The sequence below is a fragment of the Dendrobates tinctorius genome, unplaced genomic scaffold (genome assembly GCF_039654945.1).
Source record: "Dendrobates tinctorius isolate UK_male_01 unplaced genomic scaffold, ASM3965494v1 ptg000007l, whole genome shotgun sequence".
Classification (NCBI taxonomy): Eukaryota; Metazoa; Chordata; class Amphibia; order Anura; family Dendrobatidae; genus Dendrobates; species Dendrobates tinctorius.
The window spans coordinates 48,753,131-48,775,886 of record NW_027361675.1 but is presented as its reverse complement, the minus strand read 5'-3'; the positions used below and the strand labels follow the sequence as shown (position 1 = coordinate 48,775,886).

General features: G+C 40.9%; 1 protein-coding gene and 1 long non-coding RNA gene across 2 annotated transcripts in view; both read left to right on the top strand.

Moving 5' to 3' along the window:
* Positions 1-9,129, top strand: part of LOC141088427 (uncharacterized) — a 91,767-nt gene extending 82,638 nt beyond the window's left edge. The window contains exon 3 of the long non-coding RNA XR_012231953.1: positions 8,620-9,129. This is a non-coding gene — a long non-coding RNA (uncharacterized lncRNA). The remainder of the gene's footprint in view (positions 1-8,619) is intronic.
* DOC2B (double C2 domain beta) overlaps positions 1-22,756 on the top strand; it is a 1,203,985-nt gene that overhangs the window by 156,646 nt on the left and 1,024,583 nt on the right. The gene's annotated exons all lie outside the window — the stretch shown is intronic.

Genomic DNA, 22,756 nt, shown 5'->3' with positions numbered 1-22,756 from the left:
CTAAACAGACAGCAGCAGACTGATCTCAATAGGCTAGGAAGGGGCCATGGATATTTACCCCCTCCCAGACTAATAGCACCAAACCTCAGCCACCTCAGAAATGGTGCATCCATTAGATGCGCAAATTCTGGTGCTTAGCCTCTGCTCTTCCCGATTGCCATGGTGCGTTGGCAAGCAGGGCAATGGTTTTGGAGCTGTGTAATGACATCAACCCCAGGGGTTAGTAATGGAGAGACACGCCAATTATTAACCCCGTAGTCAAAAGTAATAAACACATATACAGTGCAAAGTCCTTTAATTGTAAAAAGCACTCTCTGACCCTCTTTTACGCATTTGTTATGATACAGAAAAAAATAATCCATAGTGGTCCACCATAAATCCATCCCAAGTCCCACGACGATCCCTGACACTGCTACATCCGGATGCTGTGGTGAGCGATGACATCAGTAAAGTGACCATTCAGCATGGCCGCCGAAACACACTGATAGTCACGTGAGAACGCAGCTTCAGTGATAAGTGGTGACGTAATTAAGGTTACCGCTGATCACAGGTGTGACATGCGGTAACCTTAGTGACAAACTTTCTCACACTGCGAGAGTTGACATCAGTAAGATTACTGCAGTTCAAAGTCAAATTCAGACTGACATCCATAACATATTTCAGATACTCAAAAATGTCTGATTGAGAACTAACCAGTGATCCAGATAACAAATGTTGTTCTCGCCTTGCAGTGCTCTACGTAGAATAATTCTCCATTGAGTTAATTATACAACCTACGCATATCAAGTACTCAGTTACTAAAAAATATTTCAATATGATCTATGAACTACGGTATTTGTGTGATTCAGTGTTACCTTATAAAAATATTTTGGACACGCTTACGTCTGTGTATCCTTTACAGGTATGCAAGGTTCAGCTACAGTTTTTATTGTTGAAATGTTCTCCTACTACTGTTTTTATCCAGGTTTTAGTTGCTACCAGAAATATAAGTCATTTTAGCAAGAGACACTGCCATGTTGCTCCTCCTTTTCCTTTACATTCATAGACCCATGCGGTGATCTGAGCAGAAGTCGGCAGCAGTCTGAGCAATCTGTACATTGCAATGATTGCTGACTTGCATGGCTCACCAGGTGAACGCATAATAACCTAACCTGCTATCTCCACTACTTGTAAACAGTACTACCCACTGGTGAGCCTGTTTTTCCTAATTTTCTTTCTACAATTTCTCAATTCTTTTACATGGGAATAGCTTGGGTAAAACAACCATACATGGGCTCCAGATGCTGGATCATGCCAACATGTCATTCCGATGTTACCTGAGTATTTAAATGCAAGGCTAGGAGAGTGAACTGAACCAATGACCTGTGCCTTTTTGCCAAGCTGTGAAATCCTTCCTCACAGAAATGCATTTTATATTTTGGTAAATGCTTACAACTGACATTTTTGTATAGCTTTTTATTATTGAAAGAAGCTTCCTCAGTACTGTTGTCAAACAGATATAATATCTATTCACTCAGATGCCTTAAGCAATTCTTTTTTATACCAGCATAGGAGAAAAGAACTGAAAATAAGCACCTGTATTAAAATCACTTTCAGTGGTATGATATTAAATGTTTGGAAAAACTTATATTAAAATTGATTATTTTTATTTATTTTTTTGCTCACAAACTCATCATTTTCAAAGTTAGAAAACTCAATGTTTGATAAAATGAGAAACATGTTTATTTTTTTAATGATATTTAAAATATTATATGGTGATAATAATACTTGAAGCATACTGTGTATGTCATGTTATCAAAATACGCAAACAAATGCAATAGGCTTGTGGCTCTGGTGTATATGTGCTGGTGAGATTTTAAGCAAAGTTACTAGCTATCTGCTATCTTTCTATGGGAGGTTAGCTAGCCTGAGCAGTCTGGCAGGGACATACACATAGCGATAAACCATCCCCGATTTGGTGGGACTGTCCCAATTTGAGGGCTAAGGCCCACAACCCGTCACGTCACAGCTTTTCTTTTGGCTTCTATACTCACTTCTCCGACGTCTATCTGAGGGAAGGCCAAGGCCGTAGTCATGAACGAGGCTGGCTGTGTATTCGCACCCTGGGTTTCTGTCACGTATAAAGAATGTCCATTACTCAGCATACTTGTGGCTTCACTTTCTGCATCATCGGGGTCTTCTCTTAGCAGCTGGAAGCTCCTGCTCTCCGGCGTTGCATAAATTGAGACACAGTCCATTTCAACTTTTAAACGCATAACTTTACTGTTCTTCATACACAGCACATCCATATTCATATCATAGCATCAACATCAGATTTTGCATAGTGCTTCTCCTCCTCTCTCCCTGTACCTCTCTCCTGGTTATTCAGCACGCTCCCAGGTCGAACCATATCATACGGTTCCTCAGCATCTTCCCTGTTCAGAATCTTTGCGCTTGTGGGTTCTCTCAGCCGTTTTGCCCTGGATCTGAGGGCATCAGCCCATGCAGTGATCTGCCACATGATGACCGACCTGCCCATCTAAACTGCTGTGTCCTTTCCTGCAGTTCCAGTTCCCACTACTGCTGCCACTGCTACTTCTGATGTTGCACTGACCCACTGATATTGGATGGCTGGGCTGCTTCTTCTTAGATGTTATGTGGTCACAATGGTGCCCGGGCTATAGAGCCCACCCAAGTTTACTGGGCGCCCTGGCCCCGACTGAACCTAATCAGGAAGTCCTCCTGCCTTAACCACAGTGACCCCTCCTATAGTAACTATGTACAACCAAGGATCTCTATGCCCCCATTTAGTGGACAGAAAGGAAAACTGCACTTTCCATATAATAAAACAATATACATTGTGCAGCAGCAGCTAGAATACTACACATATGTACACTTGTCATATATAATATATTACACACATACCAGATGACGAGACACATACAGTTATAATAACTTAAAGGGATGGGGGAGAATCAGCCTTTGTAACCCCTTACATCTACATCGCTCCCTCTTTGGCTCCTCCTTTTGGGGGTGGGGTGGTCTCTGCCAAGTGCATAAATTAAATTGTATTACTCACCTCTTCTTTCTCCTGTGATCAGGTCTCCCTGGGACTTGAACTCCACTCATTCGTATAAAAGTAGTAAAAAAATAAGCAGTTATAAAAATGTAACCTTTTTTTCTATGAGACTTCCAGGTCTCAAATCTCCAACCTTACATTATAGACAAGATACTTACGCTGCTGAGCAACAAGTTCTAGCGATGTCATGGGGATAATTTTGTGTACTTGATCTGTACTGAAGGCTCTGACTACAGGCAGATTATACTGATAGAAATACACTGCTGTGTACAATGTATGTATTTGTATTCAAGAGGTAGAATAAGAGCATTTTCCATACTATAAAATTCCTTAAAAATAATAATGAAAAAAATTGTAAAGTTAATGCGTTTAAAAAAAATAATAAACATCACAAATCAGCACATAATACGGACATATTTGGTGCCCCTGTAATTTCCTTCTTTTCTTTTATGTGTTTTCTCTCTTATTTGATACGAATTTGGGGCAGATGTGAAGCAGAAGTTTTGATGCTTTTTTATAGTACAGAAAAGCTATGATTCTACACTTAAAAATGCAACAGTGTTTTTTTCTTCATGCTTTTTTTCAGAAGAAGTCTATACAGAAAAAATGCACAATAATAGCAGAGGTCAGCAGTGTCTTTCGACTCACTGAGGGTGGACATTTCATGAAATCACATCCACTTTGCTTTATTTAGACTTTGTTCACCTGTAGCCTAAATGCTGCATATTTTCAGCTGCTTTTTATGCACAAAAATTCTGCTTTACTTAACTGTCCAAGCAAAGTGGATGTGATTTCATGAGAACTACACCCCCTATTAGAATTCAACAAACAGGGAATCAATCCGCTCATCTCTAGTCCCAACTGTCCCAGATACAGTGGACAGCCCCGCATTAGGGTCTACACCCTGCAGTCTTGAGCGTCCGCTTAATGTCCTCACTGCCAGTGCCCCTCTGACATCACCTTCCGCCAGGGGACTAACAAATAGTAAATGGACGTGGATTTGGGTGTGGCCAAAATTTGCCACGGTGTGCTACATGCGCTGGATGATCTGTCACTCTTTATGTTCTTCAAAAGTTGGACATACATACTGCAACTCTTGCCCTTACTTCTGTGGCAAATGAGATGTCTTCTCTAAGCAGAAACTTCTCTCAGTATTTATCTATGAGCAATGAAACAGAAGATTGGAATTTACATACAGCTACACAGTGAGAGTAAGAGAGGAGATCAAGATGACATTAGCATAACAAAAGTAAGAGAGGAGATCAAGTTGACATCAGCATAACAAAAGTAAGAGAGGAGATCAAGGTGACATCAGCACAACAAAGAGCAAGAGAGGAGATCAAGGTCACATCAGCAAAGTGAGAACAAGAGAGGAGATCAAGGTGACATTGGCAAAGTGAGAACAAGAGAGGTGATCAGTGTGACAAGATGTATGTGTATATCTGTGAGTATTTTATTAGACAGTGAGCTAGTACAGGCAGTTAACTCTTCTTTGCGGTATCTCTAAAGGTAACTTACAGCTGCATGTGGAAATTAAGTTGATTATGATGGAGCAGCAGAACAGGCTGGTAAAGGTAGAGGACAAAGATTTCACTAAATACTATGGGAGGAGTAGAGGATGTGGACAGTGAAAGGACTGAGATGAACAGGGACAAGAGAGTGACACTGAATAAGCTGTGCATGAAAGGGAGATCCCTTCTCTACACCAATTCACAGCTAGCAGAAGAAAAGCCCCTCATCACTTCTTCAGTCTCCTTTTTTCTGTAAATACAGACTGATCTGACCACTAAGACTATAAGTGTCTCATATATCTTTTTAGTTTTGTTTTAGATATCTTTTTTATTCTTTCTTTATCATTTATTTCACTCACTGTTTTCCTCAAATGATCTTAAGAGACCTTTGAGGAGCATTTTAACATATTGGTATATTCTTTTTTTTTGCTGACTTTGCCAGTGAATGTGGCTGGTATAATAGACCCAGTTGTAGGGGAATTTCAACCTCCTGCCTAGTTAGCAGATATGATTGGGTCCCCCATGACCCAGCAGCTCCTGCTTCCTCCATTCACTCATGTTCACTGGGTCTGGAGGAAGTATGGTCAGTGCTAATGCTTCCTAATCCTTACACATAAGGTTAGGTTCTGTGATGTGTGCACAGAGATCAAAGAGGTAAACATGGTAAGAAAAGTCTGGCTGTGTCTGACAGCCGTCCCTCAAGCCTCACTTTTGCACGATCTTGTACAAGCTGCTCAGATTGCATTGAAGTTTTATATTTGTGGATTGTCCAGATGCTTTTAGTTCATGGGCAAAGCAAGAGTAACTGTTATGTCATTTAGTTATTCACAAATGAAGAATACACGTGAATAAAGGGAACTTTGTAACATATCTTATTAGAGAAATCTACCTCTTTCTCCTCCTGAACTGATCATTCATTCTCACAATTCTCTTTTAAGCAAATACAGACTGTTCCTCCTCCTAAATCCATACACTTTTAAAAGCACCAACTGTGATATCCTTTCTCAGTAATGTGAACATTTGTCTTTACTGAATATGGATTTTAACCATGAACTGAGAATGAAAGGTCAGTCCAAAAGGTAAAAAAAATCATTGATAACATATATTCCAAAGTTGCTTATCTGCATGTGTACTATTTATTTATGAAATAAAAATTAAACCAATGGTTACTCTTTAAATATACAGATGTAGTATGTATAATATGTACTCTGCTAAAATGTTTTTTCTTGGCAATCTTTGCTATTTGTATAGGTCAGACACATCCAAAATCACAAGCAATTAGGCAAGTAACTTAAGTATCCTGTACTAAGGGCATATTGTGCCACAGAGGTTTTTGAAGAATTTCTAATTGAATAAATAAATGAGTAAAGCTTTGCAATGTGCCATAATTGCCCTGATGGCGCTGCCCATTCTGCTGCTAAGGGATCATAGGCACTGAGAACAGTCTTAGAAAAAAGAGTTAATCCTATATTTCTTGATCTGCTTGGCACAAAATCCATTTGTAAGTAATTATGTAAAGGAATGAATTGCTAAAAAAAAAGATTAGAGACATAGCTTATCGTTTTCTTTTTAATTAATTTTAATGACAGTCATATACTAATGTTAATATAATATCTGAACTTACTTTTTATCATGAGACCATAACGATATCTGCTTGTCTTCTACATTCTAAATTTTCATCGATATTAGAATGACACATAGCCCAATGTATTATTAGAAATTGTAGAATCGTTCCAATGATGTCATAGGCTATATATCACATAAATGTCTATGCGTCTGTGATTTATATGGATGGTCTTCTAATGTAAAATTAGTGGGGGTCCAGCACTGGATAAACACTGTATACAGCAAATTAAATAGACGGTAAGCTGCAATTCCCAGTTATTGGTTACTAAACAGCGTATGGAGCCCTGCTGTTATGGCTCTGTCCACTACATCCAGCAGCCATCAGAATATATAAAAAATTTTTTTGCAATGATGCTGAATTTCAGAGCTTTATCATTCTGATAGTGATGACCATTCCTCAGTGGCATAACTAGAGTCTGAGGGGCCCCAGTGCATGATTTGGACCCAGGTCCCCCGATTCTGGTATGTATATATGTGCTCTATCCATATATATGGGGGTAAGACTTATTTTTTCAGAGGAGTTTTGTAAAGTTTTGAAAAGTACAGGAATATAGTAACATGAAATTTAAAAAAATGTATTGTTAGTATATTCATGTGCTTTTGAGCTGCAGTCCTCATTGTGGTTTTGTCCTGATGAAGAGATTTACTGTAATAACCTCGAAACGCATTTATGAAATAAACCGCATTCATTCCTCATTTTTGTCTTGGATCGTACTTTGGAACTTTTGCAGCGTGGATTCTGAATCACCACATTCCTCATTTAATTGCATCAGATCTTATTGGCGGTCCTGCAGCAGCCTTCACATGTTTTCTATAGGAGTTGTGACTGTCACAACCCTATCAGATGAGCACATCCTTTAACTTTTTATACCTGTTGGTACCAGATAAGACCCTACTTTGTGCCTCTTGTCTCTCCAGTCTCTATTTTATACCTCTTTACTTTTTAAGATTGCTGTTGAGCCCCTATATAGATTGTTGGCAATGGCATCAGAGGAGGAAGAGATCAGGGGAGAGACGGACACACTTGTTATCACTTCTTTATGTGAAAATGACATAAAAACACTTAAGCTGTTTCTACCTGTATGAAACCCTGAACTACATAAAACATTATTAGACAATTAAACCAGTTGCCCATATAGATGGCTTAGGAGGGTTGATCTTACTGTCAGGTTCCCTTAAAGAGTGGGAAATGCACACTCTATGTAATAAGTATGGCATTGTGAGACTATCTTCTCTTCCTTGTTAATTAGTCAATATAGTAATTCTTTAGGATCTTATTTATTTTTGCAAGCTGAACATGCATGGATGCTGACCCATAGCTAATCTGGCTTGGAGGCATCCAGTTTTATTCCCAAATCTGAAAAGATGTGCCTCTTGTTTGATATAATATAAACTTTCCTTCTCTTCCAGCCTGATTCCATTATTGGATTTTCTGGCAGCCAATAATGGAATATTTTTTTTTTACCTAGGGGGTAGTGGCGATGGAGCGGGATCCCAGGTGGCAGGGTCGCCTGTGGAGGAGGCAGAAGATGCTGCTGGCTCCAGGCTAGTGGGACTGGATGTTTGATGGTGGCAGGAGTTGGCCCATGGCTGTTTTTTGACAGCCGGGAGCCTCACATCTTCTATACTTTCTAATGCAGTGGACTCCAGGAAAATGGCCGCCTCCAGCAGCACATGCACAATTGAGATCTCAGTGCCGAAATGTCAATTTGTGCATATGCCCCCTCTGGCGGCCATTTTCCTGGAGTCTACCGCATAGAAGACTATGGAAAGTGCGGGGTTTCGGGCTTTCCCAAAATGTCGGCAAAATGTCGGCAAAGCCTCCTCACCACTGAACACCTCATCATACTAGCCTGTGGCCCAAGCCATCATCTGACTCCTGCCTCCTCCCCCCCTGAAGCTTTTGGCAGCAGCGACCCTGCTCCATGCAGCCGGTAAGCTCCACAGTAGCTACAATTTGGATTATTAACATGTAGAAGAAGGGAAAAAGCAGAATTTGTTCAGAATTCAGAATTTGTTATTTATCTTGTAAAATGTCCATGTAATCTGTATTATGTGGGTGAAACCACCTGTGAACTAAAAGTGAGATTAAATCAGCACAGACACAGCATTAGAAAAAAGAGACAGGATCTACCAGTGTCCAAACATTTTTTAGACTTTAAACATACAGAAAAGGACTTGACGTTTAGAGCGATAGATCATATTCCACCTCTAAGAAGAGGGGGAGATAGGACCAAATTATTAAAGATTAGGGAGCTACAATGGATTAAAAAATTCAATACGTTAAAACCATTTGGTTTGAATGTGGATTACAAAATTACTTTATAAGAGTAATGTAATTAGTTTTCTATTTGTTACTATTTCTGTCCTATGATCTTTCATGTATTTTTATGGTATTTATTTTATTTTTGTTTTCTTTTTTAGATTATGCGGCAGCGGATTGAAATTGGAATACATGACTCCCCTATTGAATGAAAATAAAATCAGATGATTACTGTATTTTTCAATAAATATGTTATATGCACAAAAAAATTTTTTGTTTGTTTATAAATAAGTTTTTTATATATTAATTTATTTTATTTTTTTGTTATGTGGTGAATGTGCCAAAGTTGGGATTTGAACCAGCGGTTCTTCGGATTAAGTGTCCATTTTTAGGAGAGGTCGGGTGTGGGGCCTTTAGCGAGGTTCACCACTTTCCTCTCTAATCAGGTGTAGGTTGCCTATCCCAGCTAATGGGAGGTGTCCCTATTACCTATATGGATGTATTAGTTTACCGTGAGTCCCTATTGCTATAAGCTATAATGATGGCATTGCATTCACTCATATTATTATTTAATTTGTTATATTTTAAGTTGAAGCGCCTATACATCCCAATTGTGGTTAATGGCGTTAGTTCGCATTTAGTAAAAGATGTGCATATATATGCGCTGTGAGTTTTCTCTCATTAGTATGCCAGTGCGCATGAGCGGTATTGCTCTGGTGCTTTCATGTTGGACTTCTGGTCCTGTGCATTGTGCATTGTGAGACGCCGATACATGGCGCGATTACAATGATTTCTATTGGGTGAGTCATGTCCATTTACATATTAATACAGCTGCCGCTGATTGATAATTATTGCATACTAAGGAATTTTAAGGAAAGATAAACATTTGTCTGTTAATGGATGCACTTTTGCACATCTATATATATAAACGCCTTATCATGTCTGTCTGGAACCGAAATCCCGCTGCGCTGACTGGTCGTGGCCACTAGGCCCCCCTAAGGCCGCAACCAATCAGCAACAGGTGCAGTCCGCAATTAGCAGGACGCACGCCATCGCTACCGTGCCATCGTGAGATCAGCGGCGCTAGCCGCTGATCTCCCAACGGTTGCCGCGGGTCATCTCCGGGCGCACAGGCGGCAGCGGCGACGCAGCCGGAGATGCCCGGCACTAGCCGGTACCCATGGTCCGAAGGAGAAGAGACTCCTTTGGACCCTCGGTACCATAAACGTGTAAAAAACAGAATTAAGATAAAAAATAGTGATCTACTCACCTTCCGAAGGCCCCCGGAATCTGTCCCTCCTCTCCACGCTGCCGCCATCTTCTGTTCCCAGTACTGCTTTGGGCGAAATACCGCTAATGACATCGTGCTCTCGCGAGAGGATGTCAGCAGCCATCTTTGGCACAAAGCAGTACTGGGAATGGAAGATGCCGGCAGCGTGGAGAGGAGGGACAGATTCCGGGGGCCGTCGGATGGTAAGTATATCACATTTTTTATTTTAATCTGCCGCTGGCCATATTCTAGAGTACCCGGATGCTTTAGAATCGGGCCAGCAGCTAGTTGCACTATAATTGCACTTTGTAACGGCTATTCATGATTTGTAAATTTGTGATATGTACAGTATATATCATGTAATTGTTTGAAAATACCTGTATAATTATTGAGCTTTAAATAGCATTCACTTTGCACTATTGCACTGCTTGAAAAAGTTTCACAATTCCTAGCACCGAAACGTCACTGTATGGGCAACTAGCCAGATGGGCTAATAAATAGCACTTTAACTGGAACCTCCTTGGTGTGCTGCTTTCATCTTGAGGACTACAATTTGGATTATAAAATGCAACCCCATTTTCACCAAAATTTGGGGGAAAAAATGCATCTTATAATCTGAAAAATCTGGTACAAATTTGGTAAAATTAGTAAAAGTCGTTTCTATCAAAATATAAAATTAAGTATCCCATATAGTAAAATAAGGAGAGAGAAAAATCAAAATGCCAAATGTACCCCACAGAAAGTTTGTTGAAAAGACAGTAACTCTTAAAAGGTTGTATTTATATGTGAGGATATGTGTATTAAGTACACTATAGGATGTGCTAGTACATTCTTCTTGTAGCTGACTGTACTATTTGCACCTTATTTGTCCCTGGTTTGAGAGTGAAATGTTTTAATGAACAGTATATGGACTTACAGTACTGGTCAAAAGTCTGGAGGAACCTGTTCATGCAGTGGTTTTCCTTGTTCTAATTGGAATGTCCACATTGTAGATTCGGACTTGAATCATAAAAATCACGAAACCATGAAGAAATACATATGGAAACAAGAAGTAAAGAAAGTCATGAGAAACAAGCTTGAATATGTGTTATATCTTAGATTCCTCAAAGTACCCTTTTACTCTGATGACAGCTTTATACACTCTTGGCATTAATTAGTTTCATCAGGTAGTCACCTGGAATGGCCTTCCAACAATCTTGAAAGATTTCCCAGAGGTGCTGACCACTTGTTGGCTCCTTTGCCTTCTTTAATCCCAAACCATCTCAATTGAGTTGAGGTTGGGTGATTGTGGAAGCTATGTCACCTGATGCAGCATTCCATAACTCTTCTTCTTTGTCTTCTTTGCCCTGAAGTGTGTTCTATTGCAGGAAAAGATAACAGTTACACTAAACTCAAACAAGATACGATAGCATGTCATTGCAGGATTCAGCGGTAGCCATTCTGGGTATGTGTGCCTTGAATTGAATTTAGAATTATTTACCAAGAGTGTCACCAGCAAAAAACTCCCACAACATCACACACCCACTCTATATTTTATGGTGGACAGCACACAAGTAGAAATGATCCGCTCACCATCTCTGCTACTCACTGTTATGGAGCACTGTCAGTAGAATGCAGACAGCTTTTAATGGGACTTCCAATAACAGGCTTTGCACTGGCCAGTGGCCACACGTTATACTCCTGGGTTGGCTCTGAAAAGTGCTGACTAGCCGATGGAGCTAGCTGGCAGATGATGTAAGAAGGCCACATCACTACCAAGAGATCAGAGGCAGGAACAGAGTTGTCAGGCAGAAAATTAGTGTACACATAGGCCGAGATCCGAAACAGGAATCAAATAGACTGAACAAGAGCGAAATAACCCATGTGAACCAGATCAAGTATAAACTATAACTGTCAAATTCCAACAGCAAGATTGAAGTTTAAGTAGGGTACGGTTCTGTCCCATTGATCCTAGCAGGAAGCTGATTACTCCTGCTGGATAACACACACCTATACTGCTATGCTAGACTGAGCTGCACTATAGCTCCATCCTTAGAATTAATACAGTGATCCCCATAAAAGGATGTAGGAGCATTCTGTTACTCTGATAGTGTTAAGATGGATGCAAATGAATATCTGAAATGTGGACTGCATTACTCCTATATAGAATACAATATAGATTATATTGGTAAAATGAAGGTACTCAGGGCACAGATTGGACAATTCATGAGAGCTCAACAGCCGTTACAAGGCTTACTTTGCTGGGACCCTAATCTAAAATTTATTAAACATGCCTCTCCCATGCTAAAAGCCTATGAATTTAAAGTCTAGAAAGGATTCCTTAGGTTTTTGGCAGGAGTGCTCAGCCAAATATGAAGGCATAAAGACGTCATGGAAGCTTGTAGCCATATAAAAATATCATAGCTTTATTAAATCCAATACAAAAATACACATAGACAAATTTTAAAAAAAGAGAGAGGTATACCCAATATAACACCACAGGTAGCATATGCGATATGATGCTAAACAAAAATTAGTGTATTAGTACTTAAGAAAGTTGCTAAGAATGTATCAAAACTATATAAATATACACACTTGCATCATATACACGAGTCAATGCATATCATGGTCCAGGCTGGAGAGAAAAAAGATTGGTCTGCAGAACATGAACCCTGATCACAGAGGTAAGTAATGCACTAGTTTGCAAGGCCAGTCTAATATCCAACTGGCTATTAAATTCATCAAAATGGCAGGAAAATTAAAGAGGCTAACAGGGCTGCAGATATAATCACAAAGATGATATGCAAGTAAGTATAGACAGAGAGCGCACCATGCATAGATTAACTAATTGAATGCTCAGTGATTAGAAGTAAAACCATAAAAGTATTTGCATAGCGCTGCTCCCATTCCCTCACTCACTTACCGCCCAGGACGAAGCTCACGCGAAATGCGCGTCGGGGATCTACAACGCCACTCAGGTCATATGCTTCATCTATTTCTCATGAGTCTGGTTGGGTGTATAGGGAATGGGAGCAGCGCTATGCAAATACTTTTATGGTTTTACTTCTAATCACTGAGCATTCAATTAGTTAATCTATGCATGGTGCGCTCTCTGTCTATACTTATTTGCATATCATCTTTGTGATTATATCTGCAGCCCTGTTAGCCTCTTTATTTTTCCTGACATTTTGATGGATTTAATAGCCAGTTGGTATTAGACTGGCCTTGCAAACTAGTGCATTACTTACCTCTGTGATCAGGGTTCATGTTCTTCAGACCAATCTTTTTCTCTCCAGCCTGGACCATGATATGCATTGACTCATGTATATGATGCAAGTTTGTATATTTATATACTTTTTGATACATTCTTATCAACTTTCTTAAGTATTAATGCACTAATTTTTGTTTAGCATCATATCGCATATGCTACCTGTGGTGTTATATTGGGTATACCTCTCTCTTTTTTAAAAATTTGTCTATGTGTATTTTTGTATTGGATTTAATAAAGCTATGATATTTTTATATGGCTACAAGCTTCCATGACGTCTTTATGAGTTGGATATTAGGTGTGAAGTGCCATCAATCTAAGGCCTATCTTGTTGTTTGGATTCCAAATATGAAGGCAGTTTGTTATTTTGTAGTATACGGTGGCGCTTATAACAGAAGCAGACTTTGCAGGAGCAAGTCGAGGTGGATCTCAATTTTTGACTCATCAAACCACAGTACAGATTTCCACTGATTTCATGTCTACTTCTTATGTTGCATAGTATAAACAAGTCTGTACTTCTTGTTTGCAGTTTTCATTAGTGGCTGAAATGCAGAAGTGTAGAAATTTGACAGCGAGTGCTGTCTGATTTTTACGCATCGGTGTCCTTTGAAAAGCCGGCAATTCATTTCCGGCTACTGTAAAATCACACTGACGGCTCACAAAACAATAGACATATACACATAGAATACAGTACATACATGTACACTGCTCAAAAAAATAAAGGGAACACTAAAATACCACATTATTATTATTATGCATTTATATAGCACCATGTATTCCATGGCACTTTACATGTGAAAAGGGGAAGTTTAGACAAGTATAATAAACATGGGTAAGACAAGGGACACACAAGTACATAAGGAGAGGGGACCCTGCCCGCGAGGGCTCACAGTCTACAGGGATGGGTGAGGATACAGTAGGAGAGGGTAGAGCAGGTCGTGCGGTGGTTCAGTAGACCGAGGATCATTGCAGGCTGTAGGCTTGTCGGAACAGGTGGGTCTTCAGGTTCTTCTTGAAGGTTTCCGTAGATGGTGAGAGTCTGATGTGTTGCAGCAGAGAGTTCCAGAGTATGGGGGAAGCACGGGAGAAGTCTTGTATGCGGTTGTGGGAAGAAGAGATAAGGGGGGAGTAGAGAAGGAGATCTTGAGATGATCGAAGGTTGCGTGCGGGTAGGTACCTAGAGACCATGTCACAGATGTATGGAGGAGACAGGTTGTGGATGGCTTTGTATGTCATAGTTAGGGTTTTGAATTGGAGCCACATCCTAGATAACTCTGAATGAAATATTCCAGCTGCAAATTTTTATTCATTGCATAGTGGAATGTGTTCAGAACAATAAAGCATAACAATTATCAATGTAAATCAAAATTAATATCCCATGGAGGTCTGGATTTGGAAAGATACTCAAAATCAAAGTGGAAAATCAAGATACAGGCTGATCCAACTTCAGTGGAAATGACAAGGAAAAGATGCTCAGTAGTGTGTGTGGCCTCCACGTGCCTGTATGACCTCCCTATAATTCCTGGGCATGCTCCTGATGAGGCGGTGGATGGTCTCCAGAGGGATCTCCTCCCAGACCTGGAGTAAAGCATCCGCTAACTCCTGGACAGTCTGTGGTGCAACGTGACATTGGTGGATGGAGTGAGACATGATGTCCCAGAGGTGCTCAATCAGATTCAGGTCTGGGGAATGGGCGGGCCAGTCCATAGCTTCAATGCCTTCATCTTGCAGGAACTGCTGACACACTCCAGCCACATGAGGTCTGGCAGTGTCCTGCATTAGGAGGAACCCAGGGCCAACCGCACCAGCATATGGTCTCACAAGGCGTTTGAGGATCTCATCTCGGTACCTAATGGCAGTCAGGCTATCTCTGGCGAGCACATGGAGGGCTGTGCGGCCCACCAAAGAAATGCCACCCCACACCATTACTGACCTACTGCCAGGCAGCAGATCGCTCTCCACGGCGTCTCCACACTCTGTAACGTCTGTCACATGTGCTCAGTGTGAACCTGCTTTCATCTGTGAAGAACACAGGGCGCCAGTGGCGAATTTGCCAATCCTGGTGTTCTGTGGCAAATGCCAAGCATCCTGCAAGGTGTTGGGCTGTGAGCACAACCCCCATCTGTGGATGTCAGGCACTCAGACCATCCTCATGGAGTCGGTTTCTAACTGTTTGTGCAGACACATGCACATTTGTGGTCTGCTGGAGGTCATTTTGCAGGGCTCTGGCAGTGCTCCTCCTGTTCCTCCTTGCACAAAGGCTGAGGTAGCATTCCTGCTGCTCGGTTGTTGCCCTCCTACGGCCCCCTCCATGTCTCCTGGTGTACTGGCATGTCTCCTGGTAGCACCTCCAGCCTCTAGACAATATGCTGACAGGCACAGCAAACCTTCTTGCCACAGCTCGCATTGATGTGCTATCCTGGATGAGCTGCACTACCTGATCCACTGGTGTGGGTTATTGAGTCTTTCTCATGCTACCACGAGTGTGAAAGCACAACCAACATTCAAAACTGACCAAAACATCAGCCAGAAAACTTTGGTACTGAGATGTGGTCTGTGGTCCCCACCTGCATAACCACTCTTTTATTGAGGGAGTCTTGATAATTGCCAATAATTTCCATCTGTTGTCTATTCCATTTGCACAACAGCATGTGAAATTGATTGTCAAACAATGTTGCTTCCTAAGTGGACAGTTTCATTTCACAGAAGTTTGATTTACTTAGAGTTATATTCTTTTGTTTACGTGTTCCCTTTATTTTTTTGAGCAGTGTATACAGTTGTGGCCAAAAGTATTGACACCCCTGCAATTTTGTCAGATAATACTCAGTTTCTTCCTGAAAATGATTGCAAACACAAATTCTTTGGTATTATTATCTTCATTTAATTTGTCTTAAATGAAAAAACACAAAAGAGAGTGAAGCAAAAAGCAAAACATTGATCATTTCACACAAAACTCCACAAATGGGCCAGACAAAAGTATTGGCACGCTCAGCCTAATACTTGGTTGCACAACCTTTAGCCAAAATAACTGCGACCAACCACTTCCGGTAACCATCAATGAGTTTCTTACAATGCTCTGCTGGAATTTTAGACCATTCTTCTTTGGCAAACTGCTCCAGGTCCCTGATATTAGAAGGGTGCCTTCTCCAAACTGCCATTTTTAGATCTCTCCACAGGTGTTCTATGGGATTCAGGTCTGGACTCATTGCTGGCCACCTTAGAAGTCTCCCGTGCTTTCTCACAAACCATTTTCTAGTGCTTTTTGAAGTGTGTTTTGGGTCATTGTCCTGCTGGAAGACCCATGACCTCTGAGGGAGACCCAGCTTTCTCACACTGGGCCCTACATTATGCTGCAAAATTTGTTGGTAGTCTTCAGACTTCATAATGCCATGCACACGGTCAAGCAGTCCAGTGCCAGAGGCAGCAAAGCAACCCCAAAACATCAGGGAACCTCTGCCATGTTTGACTGTAGGGACCGTGTTTTTTTCTTTGAATGCCTCTTTTTTTCTCCTGTAAACTCTATGCTGATGCTTTTGCCCAAAAATCTCTACTTTTGTCTCATCTGACCAGAGAACATTCTTCCAAAACATTTTAGGCTTTTTCAGGTAAGTTTTGGCAAACTCCAGCCTGTCTTTTTTATGTCTCGGTGTTATGAATGAGTCACCGGAGGAGGAAAAAACAAAAATGCAAGCTAAGTCCAGAAAACCGGAGAGGTTGGTAGCTAATGGATTGCAGACCCCTGATCCTATTCACAACAACTAACAGTATCCGTGGAGCGTTCCTACGGTCGTCCTAGAACACCTCTTCACAGCCGGAGAACTAAATAAGCCTAAAGAAAGAAAGGGGAAATCTAAACTGCCGCAGAGCAGACACCAAAGTAATAGACAGCCCCCAACATGTATTGTCGGTGAAAACAGATGAAAACACAAACACAGACAGAAAGACAGGCAGAGCAAACGATGGGGCCCAACTAACTAGATAGGAAAGGACAGAAAAGATGCTGGCTGCAATCCGCTCTACCAAAAATGTCCCAACACGTCTGATAGGAGAAACGGCCCTGAAGTCACTAGACTTCAAAATCCCTATATCAGCACTCCGATATATTCTGAAGACAGAGCAAAAGAGATTTAACCGATCAGGGACAAAAATGGAAATTCAGCAGAGCCCCAGCCGGGGCTGGCAGAACACAAAACTAAGCAAATCAGACAAAATCTCATGGAACAATAACAGAGCAAAACTTAGCTTTAGAAGACAGGAACTGAACTGGAGGCCAGAGCTCAGAGCAGATAAATCACCAGCAACCCTACAGGGCGTCGGCTGCCTTATATCCACTCAGAGATTCCGGATGTCCAATTGCAATCCACCTGTTCAGGTGACAGGTTTCTCCCATCCAAATCAGTTTCACCACCTCCTTTCACCAGCAGAGGGAGTTCATCGGACATCAAAGGTGAATGAGAAAATGAGCTCACAACACTCGGGGTACGAAGTGGGGTCTTCCTGGGTCTACTACCATATAGTCCCTTTTCATTCAGACGCCGACGGATAGTACGGGTTGACACTATTGTACCCTCGGACTGCAGGGCACCTTGAACTTGTTTGGATGTTAGTCGAGGTTCTTTATCCAACATCCGCACAATCTTGCGTTGAAATCTCTTGTCAATTTTTCTTTTCTGTCCACATCTAGGGAGGTTAGCCACAGTGCCATGGGCTTTAAACTTCTTGATGACACTGCGCACGGTAGACACAGGAACATTCAGGTCTTTGGAGATGGACTTGTAGCCTTGAGATTGCTCATGCTTCCTCACAATTTGGTTTCTCAAGTCCTCAGACAGTTCTTTGGTCTTCTTTCTTTTCTCCATGCTCAATGTGGTACACACAAGGACACAGGACAGAGGTTGAGTCAACTTTAATCCATGTCAACTGGCTGCAAGTGTGATTTAGTTATTGCCAACACCTGTTAGGTGCCACAGGTAAGTTACAGGTGCTGCTAATTACACAAATTAGAGAAGCATCACATGATTTTTCGAACAGTGCCAATACTTTTGTCCACCCTCTTTTTTATGTTTGGTGTGGAATTATATCCAATTTGGCTTTAGGACAATTCTTTTTGTGTTTTTTCATTTAAGACAAATTAAATGAAGATAATAATACCAAAGAATTTGTGTTTGCAATCATTTTCAGGAAGAAACTGAGTATTATCTGACAAAATTGCAGGGGTGTCAATACTTTTGGCCACAACTGTATATACTAGCTTGGCCCTTGCAAAATTTTCGCACATTGGTCATCGGGGGCACAGGCAATTTCAGAAAAAGCAAGCTGGTCAAACGTAAATGTATTTCATGAGATGATGAACATAGACAGGTATTTATATATGTAGATTGGTAATACAATAAATTGGTTTGATAAGTAGAGGCCAAAAAATGTCTTCCGATTGAGGTGCCACCTGCAGGTCATGAATGTTTAAACTGTATTTAGTGATAAAATCGTGAATGTGTGGTTTGTTTGGCTCTTTTCTTGCTGAAGGGAGCAAGTTTACCTTTTAAATGGTGTATCATTTGTGTGTGTGGGGCGAAGTAATCAGCAAAAAAGCAGTGCATGTTTACAAATGTGTTTGCATATGTGATTCACCATTTTGTGTGTGTGCGGCGAAGTAATCACCAAAAAAGCAGTGCATGTATACAAATGTGTTTGCATATGTGACTCACCTGCAGCGAAGTGAGCAATCCTCCAATGTGCCTGAAATAGGCTGGGTAAGCACTTGAGCAAGCTGGAAAGACCCCAAGGCAAATATTTGGATTTGTTTGTGATGGCTGTAAGCAGCTTTGTGGTAGTGTGCTGCCACCTGCAGGTAATTTGACCTTTCAAATGGTGTATCATTTCTTTGTGTGGGTTGAGTATGAACGGAGCAAGTGTGCAATTCAATAGGCAGTGCATGTTTACAAATGTGTTTGCATATGTGCCTCACCTGCAGTGAAGTGTGCAATCCTCCAATTTGGCTAAAATAGGCTGGGCAAGCAATTCGGCAAGCTGGAAAGCCCCCAAGGCAAATGTTTGGATTTGTTTGTGATGTCTGTAAGCAGCTTTGTGGTAGTGTGCTTTGGGGTACTGTGGTGCCACCTGCAGGTCATTTTTCCTTACTGCATGTTTATGAAAATTAATGTTTAAACTGTATTTTGTGATCAAATCGTGGGTGTGTGGTTTGCTTGGCTATTTTCTTGCTGAAAGGGACAAGTTTACCTTTCAAATGGTGTATCATTTGTGTGTGTGGGTGCAGTATGAACGGAGATACAAAGTAATTACCAAAAAAACAGTGTTTAGAAATAATAGAATAGATATATATGTTTTAAGGATTATTTTATTTTAAAATGATGTGATATATACATGTCAGTGACACATACATATATATATAATATACACTCACTAGCCACTTTATTAGGTACACCATGCTAGTAACGGGTTGGACCCCCTTTTGCCTTCAGAACTGCCTCAATTCTTCGTGGCAGAGATTCAACAAGGTGCTGGAAGCATTCCTCAGAGATTTTGGACCATATTGACATGATGGCATCACACAGTTGGCGCAGATTTGTCGGCTGCACATCCCTGATGCGAATCTCCCGTTCCACCACATCCCAAAGATGCTCTATTGGATTGAGATCTGGTGACTGAGGAGGCCATTTGAGTACAGTGAACTCATTGTCATGTTCAAGAAACCAATCTGAGATGATTCGAGCTTTATAACATGGCGCATTATCCTGCTGAAAGTAGCCATCAGATGTTGGGTACATTGTGGTCATAAAGGGATGGACATGGTCAGCAACAATACTCAGGTAGGCTGTGGCGTTGCAACGATGCTCAATTGGTACCAAGGGGCCCAAAGAGTGCCAAGAAAAAATTCCCCACACCATGACACCACCACCAGCAGCCTGAACCGTTGATACAAGGCAGGATGGATCCATGCTTTCATGTTGTTTACGCCAAATTCTGACCCTACCATCCGAATGTCGCAGCAGAAATCGAGACTCATCAGACCAGGCAACGTTTTTCCAATCTTCTACTGTCCAATTTCGATGAGCTTGTGCAAATTGTAGCCTCAGTTTCCTGTTCTTAGCTGAGAGGAGTGGTACCCGGTGTGGTCTTCTGCTGCTGTAGCCCATCTGCCTCAAAGTTCGACGCACTGTGCGTTCAGAGATGCTCTTCTGCCTACCTTGGTTGTAACGGGTGGCAATTTGAGTCACTGTTGCCTTTCTATCATCTCGAACCAGTCTGCCCATTCTCCTCTGACCTCTGGCATCAACAAGGCATTTCCGGCCACAGAACTGCTGCTCACTGGATTTTTTTTCTTTTTCGGACCATTCTCTGTAAACCCTAGAGATGGTTGTGCGTGAAAATCCCAGTAGATCAGCAGTTTCTGAAATACTCAGACCAGCCCTTCTGGCACCAACAATCATGCCACGTTCAAAGGCACTCAAATCACCTTTCTTCCCCATACTGATGCTCGGTTTGAACTGCAGGAGATTGTCTTGACCATGTCTACATGCCTAAATGCACTGAGTTGCCGCCATGTGATTGGCTGATTAGAAATTAAGTCTTAACACACAGTTGGACAGGTGTACCTAATAAAGTGGCCAGTGAGTGTATATATGTAATATACAGTATACATTTATAATGTATGCATATATATATATTATATATAATGTTGATATTTATATTATATATATATTACATATATATATACTATAGGTATATATTAGATATATATTACATATATATTATATATATTATGTATATATATATATATATATATATATACATACATACAGTATATTATATATATTTTATATATGTGTGTGTCACATATATATATATATATATATACCTATTCTACTTGTATATATATATATATATATTCTATCTATTCTATTCTAACCTATTCTACGCTATACTGTACCCGGTATCTGCTGGCTTTTAAGCTATCTATCTATTTATATACAGTGGGGAAAAAAAGTATTTAGTCAGTCAGCAATAGTGCAAGTTCCACCACTTAAAAAGATGAGAGGCGTCTGTAATTTACATCATAGGTAGACCTCAACTATGGGAGACAAACTGAGAAAAAAAAATCCAGAAAATCACATTGTCTGGTTTTTTTCATTTTATTTGCTTATTATGGTGGAAAATAAGTATTTGGTCAGAAACAAAATTTCATCTCAATACTTTGTGATATATCCTTTGTTGGCAATGACAGAGGTCAAACATTTTCTGTAAGTCTTCACAAGGTTGCCACACACTGTTGTTGGTATGTTGGCCCATTCCTCCATGCAGATCTCCTCTAGAGCAGTGATGTTTTTGGCTTTTCGCTTGGCAACACGGACTTTCAACTCCCTCCAAAGGTTTTCTATAGGGGTGAGATCTGGAGACTGGCTAGGCCACTCCAGGACCTTGAAATGCTTCTTACGAAGCCACTCCTTCGTTGCCCTGGCGGTGTGCTTTGGATCATTGTCATGTTGAAAGACCCAGCCATGTTTCATCTTCAATGCCCTTGCTGATGGAAGGAGGTTTGCACTCAAAATCTCACGATACATGGCCCCATTCATTCTTTCATGTACCCGGATCAGTCGTCCTGGCCCCTTTGCAGTGAAACAGCCCCAAAGCATGATGTTTCCACCACCATGCTTTACAGTAGGTATGGTGTTTGATGGATGCAACTCAGTATTCTTTTTCCTCCAAACACGACAAGTTGTGTTTCTACCAAACAGTTCCAGTTTGGTTTCATCAGACCATAGGACATTCTCCCAAAACTCCTCTGGATCATCCAAATGCTCTCTAGCAAACTTCAGAAGGGCCCGGACATGTACAGGCTTAAGCAGTGGGACACGTCTGGCACTGCAGGATCTGAGTCCATGGTGGCGTAGTGTGTTACTTATGGTAGGCCTTGTTACATTGGTCCCAGCTCTCTGCAGTTCATTCACTAGGTCCCCCCGCGTGGTTCTGGGATTTTTGTTCACCGTTCTTGTGATCATTCTGACCCCACGGGGTGGGATTTTGCGTGGAGCACCAGATCGAGGGAGATTATCAGTGGTCTTGTATGTGTTCCATTTTCTAATTATTGCTCCCACAGTTGATTTCTTCACTCCAAGCTGGTTGGCTATTGCAGATTCAGTCTTCCCAGCCTGGTGCAGGGCTACAATTTTGTTTCTGGTGTCCTTTGACAGCTCTTTGGTCTTCACCATAGTGGAGTTTGGAGTCAGACTGTTTGAGGGTGTGTACAGGTGTCTTTTTATACTGATAACAAGTTAAACAGGTGCCATTACTACAGGTAATGAGTGGAGGAAAGAGGAGACTCTTAAAGAAGAAGTTACAGGTCTGTGAGAGCCAGAAATCTTGATTGCTTGTTTCTGACCAAATACTTATTTTCCACCATAATATGCAAATAAAATGAAAAAAAAAACAGACAATGTGATTTTCTGGATTTTTTTTTCTCAGTTTGTCTCCCATAGTTGAGGTCTACCTATGATGTAAATTACAGACGCCTCTCATCTTTTTAAGTGGTGGAACTTGCACTATTGCTGACTGACTAAATACTTTTTTTCCCCACTGTATATATATATACTGTATATATATATGTATATATATGTTTTCAGGATTACTTGGTTTTAAAACGATGTGTACACTTTTTTTACAATACCATTTTAACATGAGTTTTTACATTGAGAGAACTGCTGTATGTAAAAGCTTATGTTAGAATCGCATTGCATTACGAATTGCATGTCATATGGATGTTCCG